This window comes from Nanorana parkeri, unplaced genomic scaffold (genome assembly GCF_000935625.1).
Source record: "Nanorana parkeri isolate BGI_ZX_2015 unplaced genomic scaffold, ASM93562v1 scaffold268, whole genome shotgun sequence".
In the NCBI taxonomy this organism is placed as follows: Eukaryota; Metazoa; Chordata; class Amphibia; order Anura; family Dicroglossidae; genus Nanorana; species Nanorana parkeri.
Window position 1 is genome coordinate 1,055,545 of NW_017306536.1, and position 10,758 is coordinate 1,066,302.

The 10,758-nt window shown below is 44.9% G+C and overlaps 1 protein-coding gene across 2 annotated transcripts in view; it reads left to right on the forward strand.

Moving 5' to 3' along the window:
* Positions 1–10,758, forward strand: part of MAFK (MAF bZIP transcription factor K) — a 41,918-nt gene that overhangs the window by 22,928 nt on the left and 8,232 nt on the right. Inside the window, exon 1 of one of the 2 annotated variants that reach the window (XM_018557114.1) lies at positions 10,609–10,681. The exons of the other annotated variant lie outside the window; for it this stretch is intronic. The gene's annotated coding sequence lies outside the window, so the exon portion shown is untranslated. Of the gene's footprint in view, positions 1–10,608; positions 10,682–10,758 lie in introns of those variants that run through there. 2 annotated transcript variants of the gene reach the window in all.

The window sequence follows — 10,758 nt, forward strand, 5'->3', positions numbered from 1 at the left end:
CATTGCTTTCTATTGCCAAAACATTTATAGACTTAATGTGGGTAAACAATGATTCATCATCATGCCCTTTCTACACCAGTATTTCCTTTTACCATGGGAGTAGTGTGTCAAAAACAAGAATGGTTCTGTAGAATATCATTATTTTTACATTGATTGTTTTTGACACTGTGATTCTGTGTACAGGTAGCTTATTGTGCTCCTACACTAATTAAATAAATTTGGACCGATGGGGCTCCTATCAGTGACCATTTTAGTTAGCATAGTGCTTGTAATGAGGATTATTGCATACATACAACAGTGTAACTACTATCCCAGAGTTAACAACCAAGTTCTGTGTCTCTCTGCAAATAGGTCTCACCCCCCCACCATTGTATTATTGTTTTAGACCTTTAGCTAGTTAAAATACAACTTTTCATTTGCGTGTATAAAACAAAGAGGTTTCCCAGCACAGTTAGTGACTAGCCTGCAGCAAAACAAACTGCCATGTCTAACAGTATGCGATAAGGGCTGGTTCACACCATTTTCCAGACCAGATCAGGAACGCAGTGCATTGCGTTTTTGCCGCGTTTGCAAATTTTTTGGGGGGTTTTGCATTAAATGGTCTTACAGGTGCGTTCCAGTGCATTTGTATGCGTTCCAGTGCATTCCAGACCAGACAAAATAGGACAAGCAGCATTTTTCAGGTCTGGAACGGACTGCGCTGGTGTGAACAGAGGCCAGAAATAGCATAGGGATACATTAGGATGCATTTTGGGTCTGGAAACGATCTGGTCTGGTTTGGAGATGATCCAGACATGGTGTGAATGGGCCCTAAAAACAGAGGTTGTAGTTGCACAACTTTTGCAATTGAAAGGATGCTAATACTGATTCTGGATACTAGGGGTAATTACTATTTCTCTAGTTGGGTAGAAGAAATTTGGTGCTAACTATAGAAATCAAATGATGTTAAAGTGATAGTAAACATGATCAACTACGAATTAACTACTAATTAGTAGGATCTCAAGCACCTTTTAAGCACCAGCAAACATCTCCAGCCAATGGGGGGCAGGAAAATGGCAGTGAAGGGGTGAGGGTTAAGTGTATGAGCTGGGCCCTGTCAGGTAGGTTGTACGGTGCCCTATAAATTTCTATTGGTGGCCCTGTGGTACTTCGGGGGGGCCTGATCTCCTGCAGGGCAGCCTGCTGCACCTGCCTGCTGAAGGTGAGCACTCGCCCATGTGCTGCCATGGAAAGAGCTGCCCATTAACTTGTGTGCGTGCACGGATGACGTCCCATGGGGATCTGTGTGTGTGTGTAAAAATCACTCACAGAGATGCAGTTGTGTATGTGTCATTTTAACTGCCTGGTCTGCAGTCTGGCGTACATTGGTGCCGGTCATGGGCGGACTGACCTTTTGTGCAGGTGGACCATTCAAGGTCCTTACCGCATGCACTGGAGCAAGGGGCGGGACAGGGTTTTGCATACCGCATGTGCTGTATGCGCCCAAACCCACCCCCGCTCCGGTCTTAGATTATTCAGTTCCCCAGTCAATTCTCCTGCAATTTTAGCCAGGATAATTGACAGTTTTGAAGAATCTAGGTTAAAATGGTTAAAGCAGAAAAATTCTGCCATTTAGCTCACTTTCCAAATTGCCTATATTGGTCTAGATTTTGACATTCTCCTACCAATCCCCCGGCAATCACCTTTTAGTGCATAGACCTGCTATTTTTAAAATAGTGTGGAGAAATCATTTCTGTAACATAAGAATGTAAATGAGGGTGGAGCTTGTAAGTGGGCAGAGCATAAAGGGGCCACATAATCTCATATTGCCCGGGGGCCCCATTTCATGTCAGTCCACCTCGATTAAGAGATTCTTCCACCCCCACCCCCAATTACAACCAGAAAGGCAGCAGCCTTGGATCATAACCAGATCCATACACTACACACGTATTGTTATCACAGGTTTCAGATTGATAGTAAAACCAGTTTCTACTCCTACAGGTCAAGCACCTACCACCTACTTTATATATCAGTGTGGCAAGGATGTGTGACTCACTAAACTTAGCTAAATGCTGGCATTTAAGCAGTTTACATATATATTACATCAGCTTTTCTATACACGCAACAAAATGTATCCAAAATGGTACAAAGTGTGACTGAAAATGTATAGTTAAATTTGAGAGAAACTATTTATACTAAGCTGGCCTTTTACTGCTTTGTATATATTGGGTACTTGAGTGTATTTGTCTGGATCCCTCCCCCTTAAATCTTTTTTGTATGAAATCATCTGTATTTCCACATGAAATCTTTTCACTATATTCCAGTATTTTCCCTTCTATGCCTCTTTTGCTGCAGCAAGCTTATAATTATTGGCAAAGTCCAGCCATGAGTCAGATGAGAAGTATGTCACAGTGTTTCCTCTGGAGCTGTCAGAATTCCTTTTCCAAAATAAGCTGAATGTCTTTTCTTATATCTGCCAATTGCAAAGTATTGGGGTCCCTCAACCCCTTTCTTTCAGAATCTTGGGTACCTAAAGTGAGCCTGTCACTAGACTTTGAGCTAGACCGTTTTTTGTTGCTCTGATCAATAAGTCATAGTACTGATCTCAAGAGTTTGTAATGTTCTCCATTTCTTTAGAGCAGAACCAGCAATAACTTTGCTTAGTTTTTCATTCTGCATTTACTATGGGGCTGATTTATTAATCTGTGCTGGGAAACTTTTTTCTGTTGTACTGTATTAAGCCCTTCCATGTGCACCTTGCTGTAAAGCTGGTAACGAATTGATGAGTGTGTTTGCCATTTGTTTTGCTTGACTGATTTGGTGCAGTGACGCATGGGGGGCCTCAGCTGCCGTTGTGATGTGCGGGGTCCCTTGTGCGTCTCTGTGCCTTTTAAGGGATGTTGGGCTTCCTCCTGACAAACCTGCACCCAATTTAATCTTTTGCCACATGTGCTCCAAGATGGAGACTCTCATAGTTTAGAGTTAGGACCGCACTATATAGAAGTGCCTTGGCACGGCTGTGCGGCTGTCACATATTCTGCAGAAGACGTGTATCTAAACCTCTGTTTTTAACCTTAGCGGTGAGACACGTTTTTTTGCATACTGGCTGGTGAGTGTGCTGGGAAACTTTTTTCTGTTGTACTGTATCAAGCCCATTCCATGTGCACCTTCCTGTAAAGCTGGTAACGAATTGATGAGAGCGTTTGCCATTTTGTTTTGCTTGACTGATTTATTAATCTTCCGCTGGCACATAGGTGAATGCCGTTCTCGCAGCCAGGGCCGGATTTACTCTCTCTGCTGCCCCAATGCCAGGTTCCTAAATGCGCCCCCCTGCATGTAGGCTGCATACAAGTGATCTTGGCGACATCCCCGAGATCACTTGTACAAAACATGCGGCGGATTCCCCACTGTACATAAACCACTGTACATATAGCCCTCCTTGCCTAAAGCAGGGCTAAATGTAGAAAACAACTACCTGCCTGGCTCCCGGAACTGCATGTCCCGGGTGTCGGGAGATAGGTATTCCACACCCCTGCTGCCCCTCTACTCCCTGCTGCCACAAGGCCGGGCCTCGGTTGGCGTTGTGGGAAATCCGGCCCTGCTCACAGCATTACCTCTACTAGATGAAGCCAAGGAGCATAGGTTGGGTGGACTTTCGATGCCATTAATTTCTAATGGAACCACAAGCTGCACGGTTTTGGGCCACACTGCAAAAATCTGTGGGTTACATTGCGCAAAAAGGTGCCTGAGCCTTGTTGCCACGCAGATATGACCCTGGGCCCCCCAAATGTCAACCAGGCCTTACAGGAGTAATCTTGGAGTGGTGGCTACTTTACAACACACACAGGGATAGGGAACAAAAGTAGCCACCCTCCAGAAGGAAGGACAGTGTCAGCACCAATTCAGAGATGATTTGTGGATCTACAGCCGAGTGATACACAAACAAGATACATTTTTGTTAATAGTTATGGTGCATGAATGTATTTTTTAAGATTTAACTCCTGAGTTTAGTGTCACATTAAATGGATCTTGATGGCTACAAGATCTGGCATAGAAAGCAGTCTGCACTCAGTAAGCAGGTAACATCTGTGCCAGAGTTTACATGGACCCAACTGGCTGCCATTGCATCTCATGACATACATGTCAATATAAACAATGTGTAGCCATAGGAGAAAGATCTACAGCCGAGTGACACACAGATAAGTTACATTTTTGATAATGGTTAAAGTGGTATTAAAGCCTAACTATTTTTTTAATTTCTCCTTTAAGGAGACCCTCCTTTGCTGGTGGCTGTTGGTTTTATTCTTTAAAAGTTCCTAATTCCTCGTTTTCTAGAGGCTCCCCGCAGCGCTCTTCCCCCCGCCCCCTGCAGGGGTGCCACCATCGTTCTAATGGAGGCACCCGTGACCGCTCGTTTCCACAGTGGCTGTGTGCGTCCATAGACCAACACAGCCCTGTGGCAGGCCACACCCCTTCCCTCTTTGATTGATAGCAGAAGGAGCCTATGGCTCCTATGCCATCAGTGTCCTCCCCCCGCAATCCTGAAGTTTGGGGAACGGAGGATCTCTTCGGACCGGTGGCGGGGACGAGCGCAGCTGACAGGTAAGTGTGGAGGGTCAGGAAATTACCAGCACTCAGTAGTAAAGATAAATATATTTCCCTTTTATTGGACAGAAAGCGTCACAGACATCCAAATAAACCAAGGTTTTGGGGCAGCGCAGGGTCCCTTCCTCAAGGCAGAAAGATGTGACCAAAGGTAAGTGTGGAGGGGACTGGGGTAGAAAAAAGGTGCTGGGCCGTTTTTACCCTAATGCAGAGAATGCATTAAGGTAAAAAAAACGGCCAGACCTTAATGCTACTTTAAGGTACTTCAATGCTTTTTTAAGAGTTAACTACTGAGTTTAGCGTCACTGTAAAAACAAAACGCCTGTGTGCATGAGCCCTAAAGCTTGGTCCCCCAGGCAATTTTTACTCTTCCTTTTCTCCCCCACTACTCCAGCCTCGGGGAGTGATACAAATACCCATTCATTTCAGAAATAGGGGAGCATGTGACAGTGCTTGTGCTTGGTGATTGGCCAAACTTTGGGATGTGGGAATGTGGAGCCGTCAGCCCTGAGTAGGCTATGACTAGACTCTGACAGTGATTCCAAAAAAGGTTTTATTATAATTATTTTGCAAATTTGACAATATTTGGGGCTTTAGAAATACAGGAGGTGAAGGGAAAATCCACCAGTGGAGTGGACCAGTGACCACTGTCAGAGATGAGGATTTCCCCAACCTTAAGGGAGATTTCCTCTCGCGTTCTTCTATATAACCCTATAAATCTTACAGAGGAAGTTGCCCTTCCACAAATGTCCTTTGGCTGCAGATGTACGTTTACATTTCATTGTGACCTGCTGGTAAAATCTGGTATTGCTGCACAATGTTACAGATTTAACAACTAGGCAAGAGCATGATTACATTGTACTGGTTGGCCCTTAATTCACTTTCTTTCCTTTGGAAACTGCTAGTTGCCTGGCTCACGTGCCGATCCTCTAGCTTCAGTGCTTTTTGCATCATTGACCCGGAATAATTATGCAGACAAGGAGTTCTGACTTCTCTGACTGCATTCTGGTTACCGGTCAGTGAATCGGATCAAGGGGATCAGCAAGGACAAATTCAGTATTTGTATTAATATAGGTTTTCTGTATGTGAGTAGTTGATTCCTCCAAAGGAATCCACAGGGGTAGATTTAAACACTTGCTTTGTATTCTTTTGTTTCTGGGTACTGTTTTCATCAAGGGAGTCTTGTTTGGATGAAAACCCCTTTCAGTTGGATTTTATTTCTTTCCTCCGAAGAACATAAGGAAGCATGACTTGCAGAATTTCTCAATGTGGTTTCTCATGTATCTACCAAACTCTAAAATCCCCCAAAGTCAGGAACGCTTGGAATTCACCACTTTTTATATAAAGGCTTCCAAAACCTCAGTGGTTTTATGGCTGTAGCTGCGCTCTTATATCTGCTTTGAAGTAGTCAAAAGAGTGTACTGTCAAGGTAACACTCTACTTCCTCTCCAGCCTGGTTCTCCAGCCTGGTTATATGTCTTCAAAAAGAAAAGGAAACCTTAGTGTCATTTCTGACCGACTTTTAGTTTTACTTAGACAGGTCATTCCACTAACTCTTAAGCTGGGTACAAATAGTTTTATTGCTTTCCTTCATTCTTGCAGGCGGGTGGGGAAAAAAAATTATAGATTAGGGATGCACAGATATCAAGGTCTCGTACTTGGTACAAGTACAGATACTTTTCCAGGTCCAAGACTAGACTAGGGAAAAACTCAAATGTTAGAAGGCAACTGTCATTTGTAAAGAGTATACGGAGCTCCTGCGATTGGTGCATCCTTGTTTTAATGTGTGATTTGATTTAGAGATAGATAGCCAATGGTATTGGGACATCTGCCTTTACACTCACATGAAGTTTAATGGCATCCCAATTTTAGTCCGTAGGGTGCAATATTGATTTGCCCACCCTTTTGCAGTTATGACAGATTCAACTCTTCTGGGAAGGCGTCCACAAGGTTTGGGAGTGTGTCTATGGGAATGTTTGATCATTCTTCCAGAAGTGCATTTGTGAGGTCAGGTACTGATGTTGGACGAGAAGGCCGGGCTCGCAGTCTCCGCTCTAATTCATCCCAAAGGTGTTCTATGGGATTGAGGTCAGGACTCTGTGCAGGCCAGTCAAGTTCCTCCACCCCAAACTCGCTCATCCATGTCTTTATGGACCTTGCTTTGTGCACTGGTGCGCAGTCATGTTGGAAAAGGAAGGGGCCATCTCCAAACTGTTCCCACAAAGTTGGGAGCAGGAAATCACCAAAAATGTCTTGGTATGCCGATGCCTTAAAGGGTTTCTAAACTGTCACTTTTTTTGCATATATCTACTGCTAGCAAGCAGTAGATATATGCAAAAAGTTAATTTTTTAAAAACGCTTTAAAAGCGGTTGAAACTTACCTGTGTCTTCCCCGCGCACTCTCGTCTGAAAATGTTCGGCCGTGAGACGAGGAGAGACGCAAGGTAAGTCTATGGACGCGTGAACCCGCATGCAGGCACCGTGGGACAGGAAGTGCCAGCAAGGACAGAGGAGTCATCGCTGGATCGGAGACCCACAGCAGCGCTGGAGGGACAGATGAAAACGACAGGAAAGAATTAGATCGGGTTAAGAGACATTTTAAGGTAAGTGCTTTAACCTACTTGGCGGTAATCCTGAGTGTGGCTCGGGGTTAATTTTCAGTACCATAAGCGGTAACCCCGAGCCACACTTGGGATTACAGCATAGCGTTACTTACCTTGTCCCTCAAGCCGCGCTGTGTCCTCCGGCTGATGCCGGCATACGTCTTCCGGGTTCAGTCCCTTGTGAGCGTCCGCGTCGCAAGGGGGGCGGAACTGGCGGGAATTTTAAAAGTAAAAATAACCACAAAAAAAGGAAAAACAAATTTAAATAATCAGACCGCCAGGGAGGTTAATTAACATTGGGGGGGGGAAATCTTTGCCTTTTTAATGTCACTTTAAAGGTGCCCATACACTGTACGATTATCGTACGAGAATTGCGGGACGACCGTTTCAGACAACTGCCGACCGGGCTGTTGTGCGCATGCTGCACCCTGCCTGTTTGCAGTCATCTGAAGCCCACCCCTCATTGCAGTCATCGAAAGCCCACTCCTCAGGGGGGTCCAAGATAGGCAGATCGTACGTTTTTTTAATTACTTTACAACCCTCGCAAGACAAAATTCATGCGAGGGTTGTTAAGTGTATGGCCACCTTAAGAGTTCCCTTCACTGGAACTAAGGGGCCAAGCCCAACCCCTGAAACACAACCCCACACCATAATCCCCCCTCCACCAAACTTTACACTTGGCATAATGCAGTCAGGCAATGTACCGTTCTCCTGGCAACTGTCCAACCCAGACACGTCCATCGGAGTGTATATAAGTGATGCACCAATACCATTTTTTCCAGACCAAGTACTGATACATTTTTGTTTAGTATGATGTGACAGTTTTTCTAAAACAATACAGACTAATGATTTCAGGACAGTGGTGGAGCGAAAGATGGTTCTAGTCTGCATCGGGACTGAAGTCAAGTGAATGTTGTGTTCTGGTCCAGTCTTGTATCACTTAATGAGGCTGCACTGTGAGTACTCAATCCTATCCATGCGAAATTAGGAGAACCAGGATTCCGTGTCACAGTGTGGGGAAGGTTGGGTTACGTTCACTAGAAAATGAACTGGATTAGCAAATGAAATCCAGACTCCAACTAACCCTTTTTTTTTTTTTTTAAACAGTTACAGCAAACAAACTTTTTTTTTCCTTTTTGGGATATCGGGATCGGATCGGAGGGGGGAATCCAGCCTCTCCCCTGTCACGGCAGTGATCCGTGACAGGATCGGGAGGTGAGCGAACGCCGGTATGTGTTCACTCACCTCCCGATCTACTGAGCCGACCTGTGACAGTCTCATTGTCACAGGTCGGCTAGAACTAAGAAAAGCACTCACCTCATAGTTCTCCTTTTAATAAAATGTATCTTATTTGTGTATCACTCGGCTGTAGATCCTCAAATCATCTCTGAGTTGGTGCTGACACTGCCCTTCCTTCTGGAGGGCGGCTACTTTTATTCCCCATGGTCCCTGTGTGTGTTGTAAAGTAGCCACCACTCCAAACTCACTCCAGTGATAGACTACAATCTCATAGTTTTACTCATTTGTATTGAGATTGTAGTCCATCACGGGAATGAGCTTGGAGCGGTGACTAGTTTACAACACACACAGGGACCACGGGGAACAAAAGTAGCCCCCCTCCAGAAGGAAGGACAGTGGCAGCACCAATTCAGAGATGATTTGAGGATCTACAGCCGAGTGATACAGAAATAATGCCTTTTAACGTTAACTCCTGAGTTTAGTGTTACTTTAATAAAAGGAAAACTAATGCTGACACCACATTTAAGGTTTGGTAAGCTGCAATATATAAACTTTTTGCTTTGCAATTTAGATATATACTCCTTCAACTCCATTACAAATGTCATATATTGCAGCTTACCAATCCCTAGATGTGGTGGCTGCATTCGTTTACCTTTTGTGGGGGGTTTTCCTTTCAGTTTCACCTGGTGATCTGGTCAGTAACACAATCCGGCAGCTCCACTCTATCCTTGGATTATAGGAATAAGGGCTGATATTGGGGCAGGTTCCTTTTTTTTCTTCTTTTTAAATCCTACTTCTGAATGTTTTATTTATTGTTTTTATATTTTCATGCACCGACTAATTACTCTGTGCCCAAAATGTGTCAACTAACAGTCCGCTTCTGGTAGTAGTAAGCCGGTCACACAGACAGAAATCTTTGGGAGCTTTGTCTCGCACACAAACCGCGCAACAAAAATCCCCCAAACATCTGCCATTGAGTGCTCCTTCATACCACAACGCGTTGAAAAGTGCACAGAAAATGCATGTGTGTCGACATGCAGTGCAAATGGATTGCGCTGCATTTTACGGCTTGGTAAACTGCGTTTTTAAATGCATTTTTCTCCACCGCAAGGGTCAAAATTCAACAAAAAATGTTTTTAATGATGTACGTTGACATGCGTTTTGTTGCATTGTGCAACAATGCAGACATTCGGCACACTTGTGAGGTGTAAACAGGGCACATGAAACAACAATTGGTTTTTGCTTGCATTGAGCCTGGGTTGATCAACGCACCTGCTGAGCAGGAGCACTTAGTGAAAGGAGTATTTTTACTGCAATGTTAAGGTGCCCATACACCTGCCGATTATCGTACGATAATCGCGGGTGATCTCGCAATCATACGATAATCGGCAGTGTATGGAAAGCGTGCGACCGTTTCTACTGTAAGGTCGCACATCTTTTGTCTCCCGAGCAGGCTTGAAAACCCACCGAGAATCGTACGATTTTCGGCGGGTTGGTGGCGTTCTCGGGAGACAAATGCCGCACGGGACGGTGTGCGCAAGTGCACACTGCCCGCTCAGCATTGCAGTCATTGCAAGCCCTCCCCTCAGCCGGGAAGGGCTTGCGACGATCGCAAGTACGGTCTGCCTGTCCAAGATGGGCAGATCGTACAAGCTTTTAATTACCTTTCAACCATCGCAGGATGAAAGTCGTGCAATGTTTGTAAGGTGTATGGGCACCTTAAGCGTATCCTCGCTGTCCATAGATTGAAATGGAGGGTCAGTTTATTAACCGTAAAATACAGAATGACTTTTATGTAGCTTTCTATACATTGCATAATTTTTGTAAGAAAAGTGGAATGTTCCTTTAAGGGCTGTTTCAAACTTCCTCCTTGGAAGAAACCTGCACATGAAAATCATTTAGCACACAGTACTATGGCTGTGTGCATTTTCACTCTGCTTCAGCTGAAGCCAAGTTTTAATAAGCGGAGGGGGTTGAAGAACTTCCCTATGTATTACTATAGTTTGCAGCCGTAAGCACGTGGGAAGACGGGGAGTGTTGCTCTGCTCTGTGGGAATGTGAGCTCTGCAAAGCCTGTAAACAGGCGATGAGTCACGGCATTGCTATGTCACACAGTGATTGGAGGGCCTCCCTCAGTGTGGCTTCCTTCTGTGTAAGCGAGTGGGTGTACTCAGGCAATGTCTTTACAGGGAACAGGGCCTCCTCCAGCGTATTTACGCTTTAAGCGCCGTTCCAGGTCACCGTCGCTGCACCAGGTGAGGACTCCAAACCGCTGCGGGGCTAAGAGGTGTCTTGTAGATTTTAGGCTGGCTTACAATGTGCTGCTTCTTCA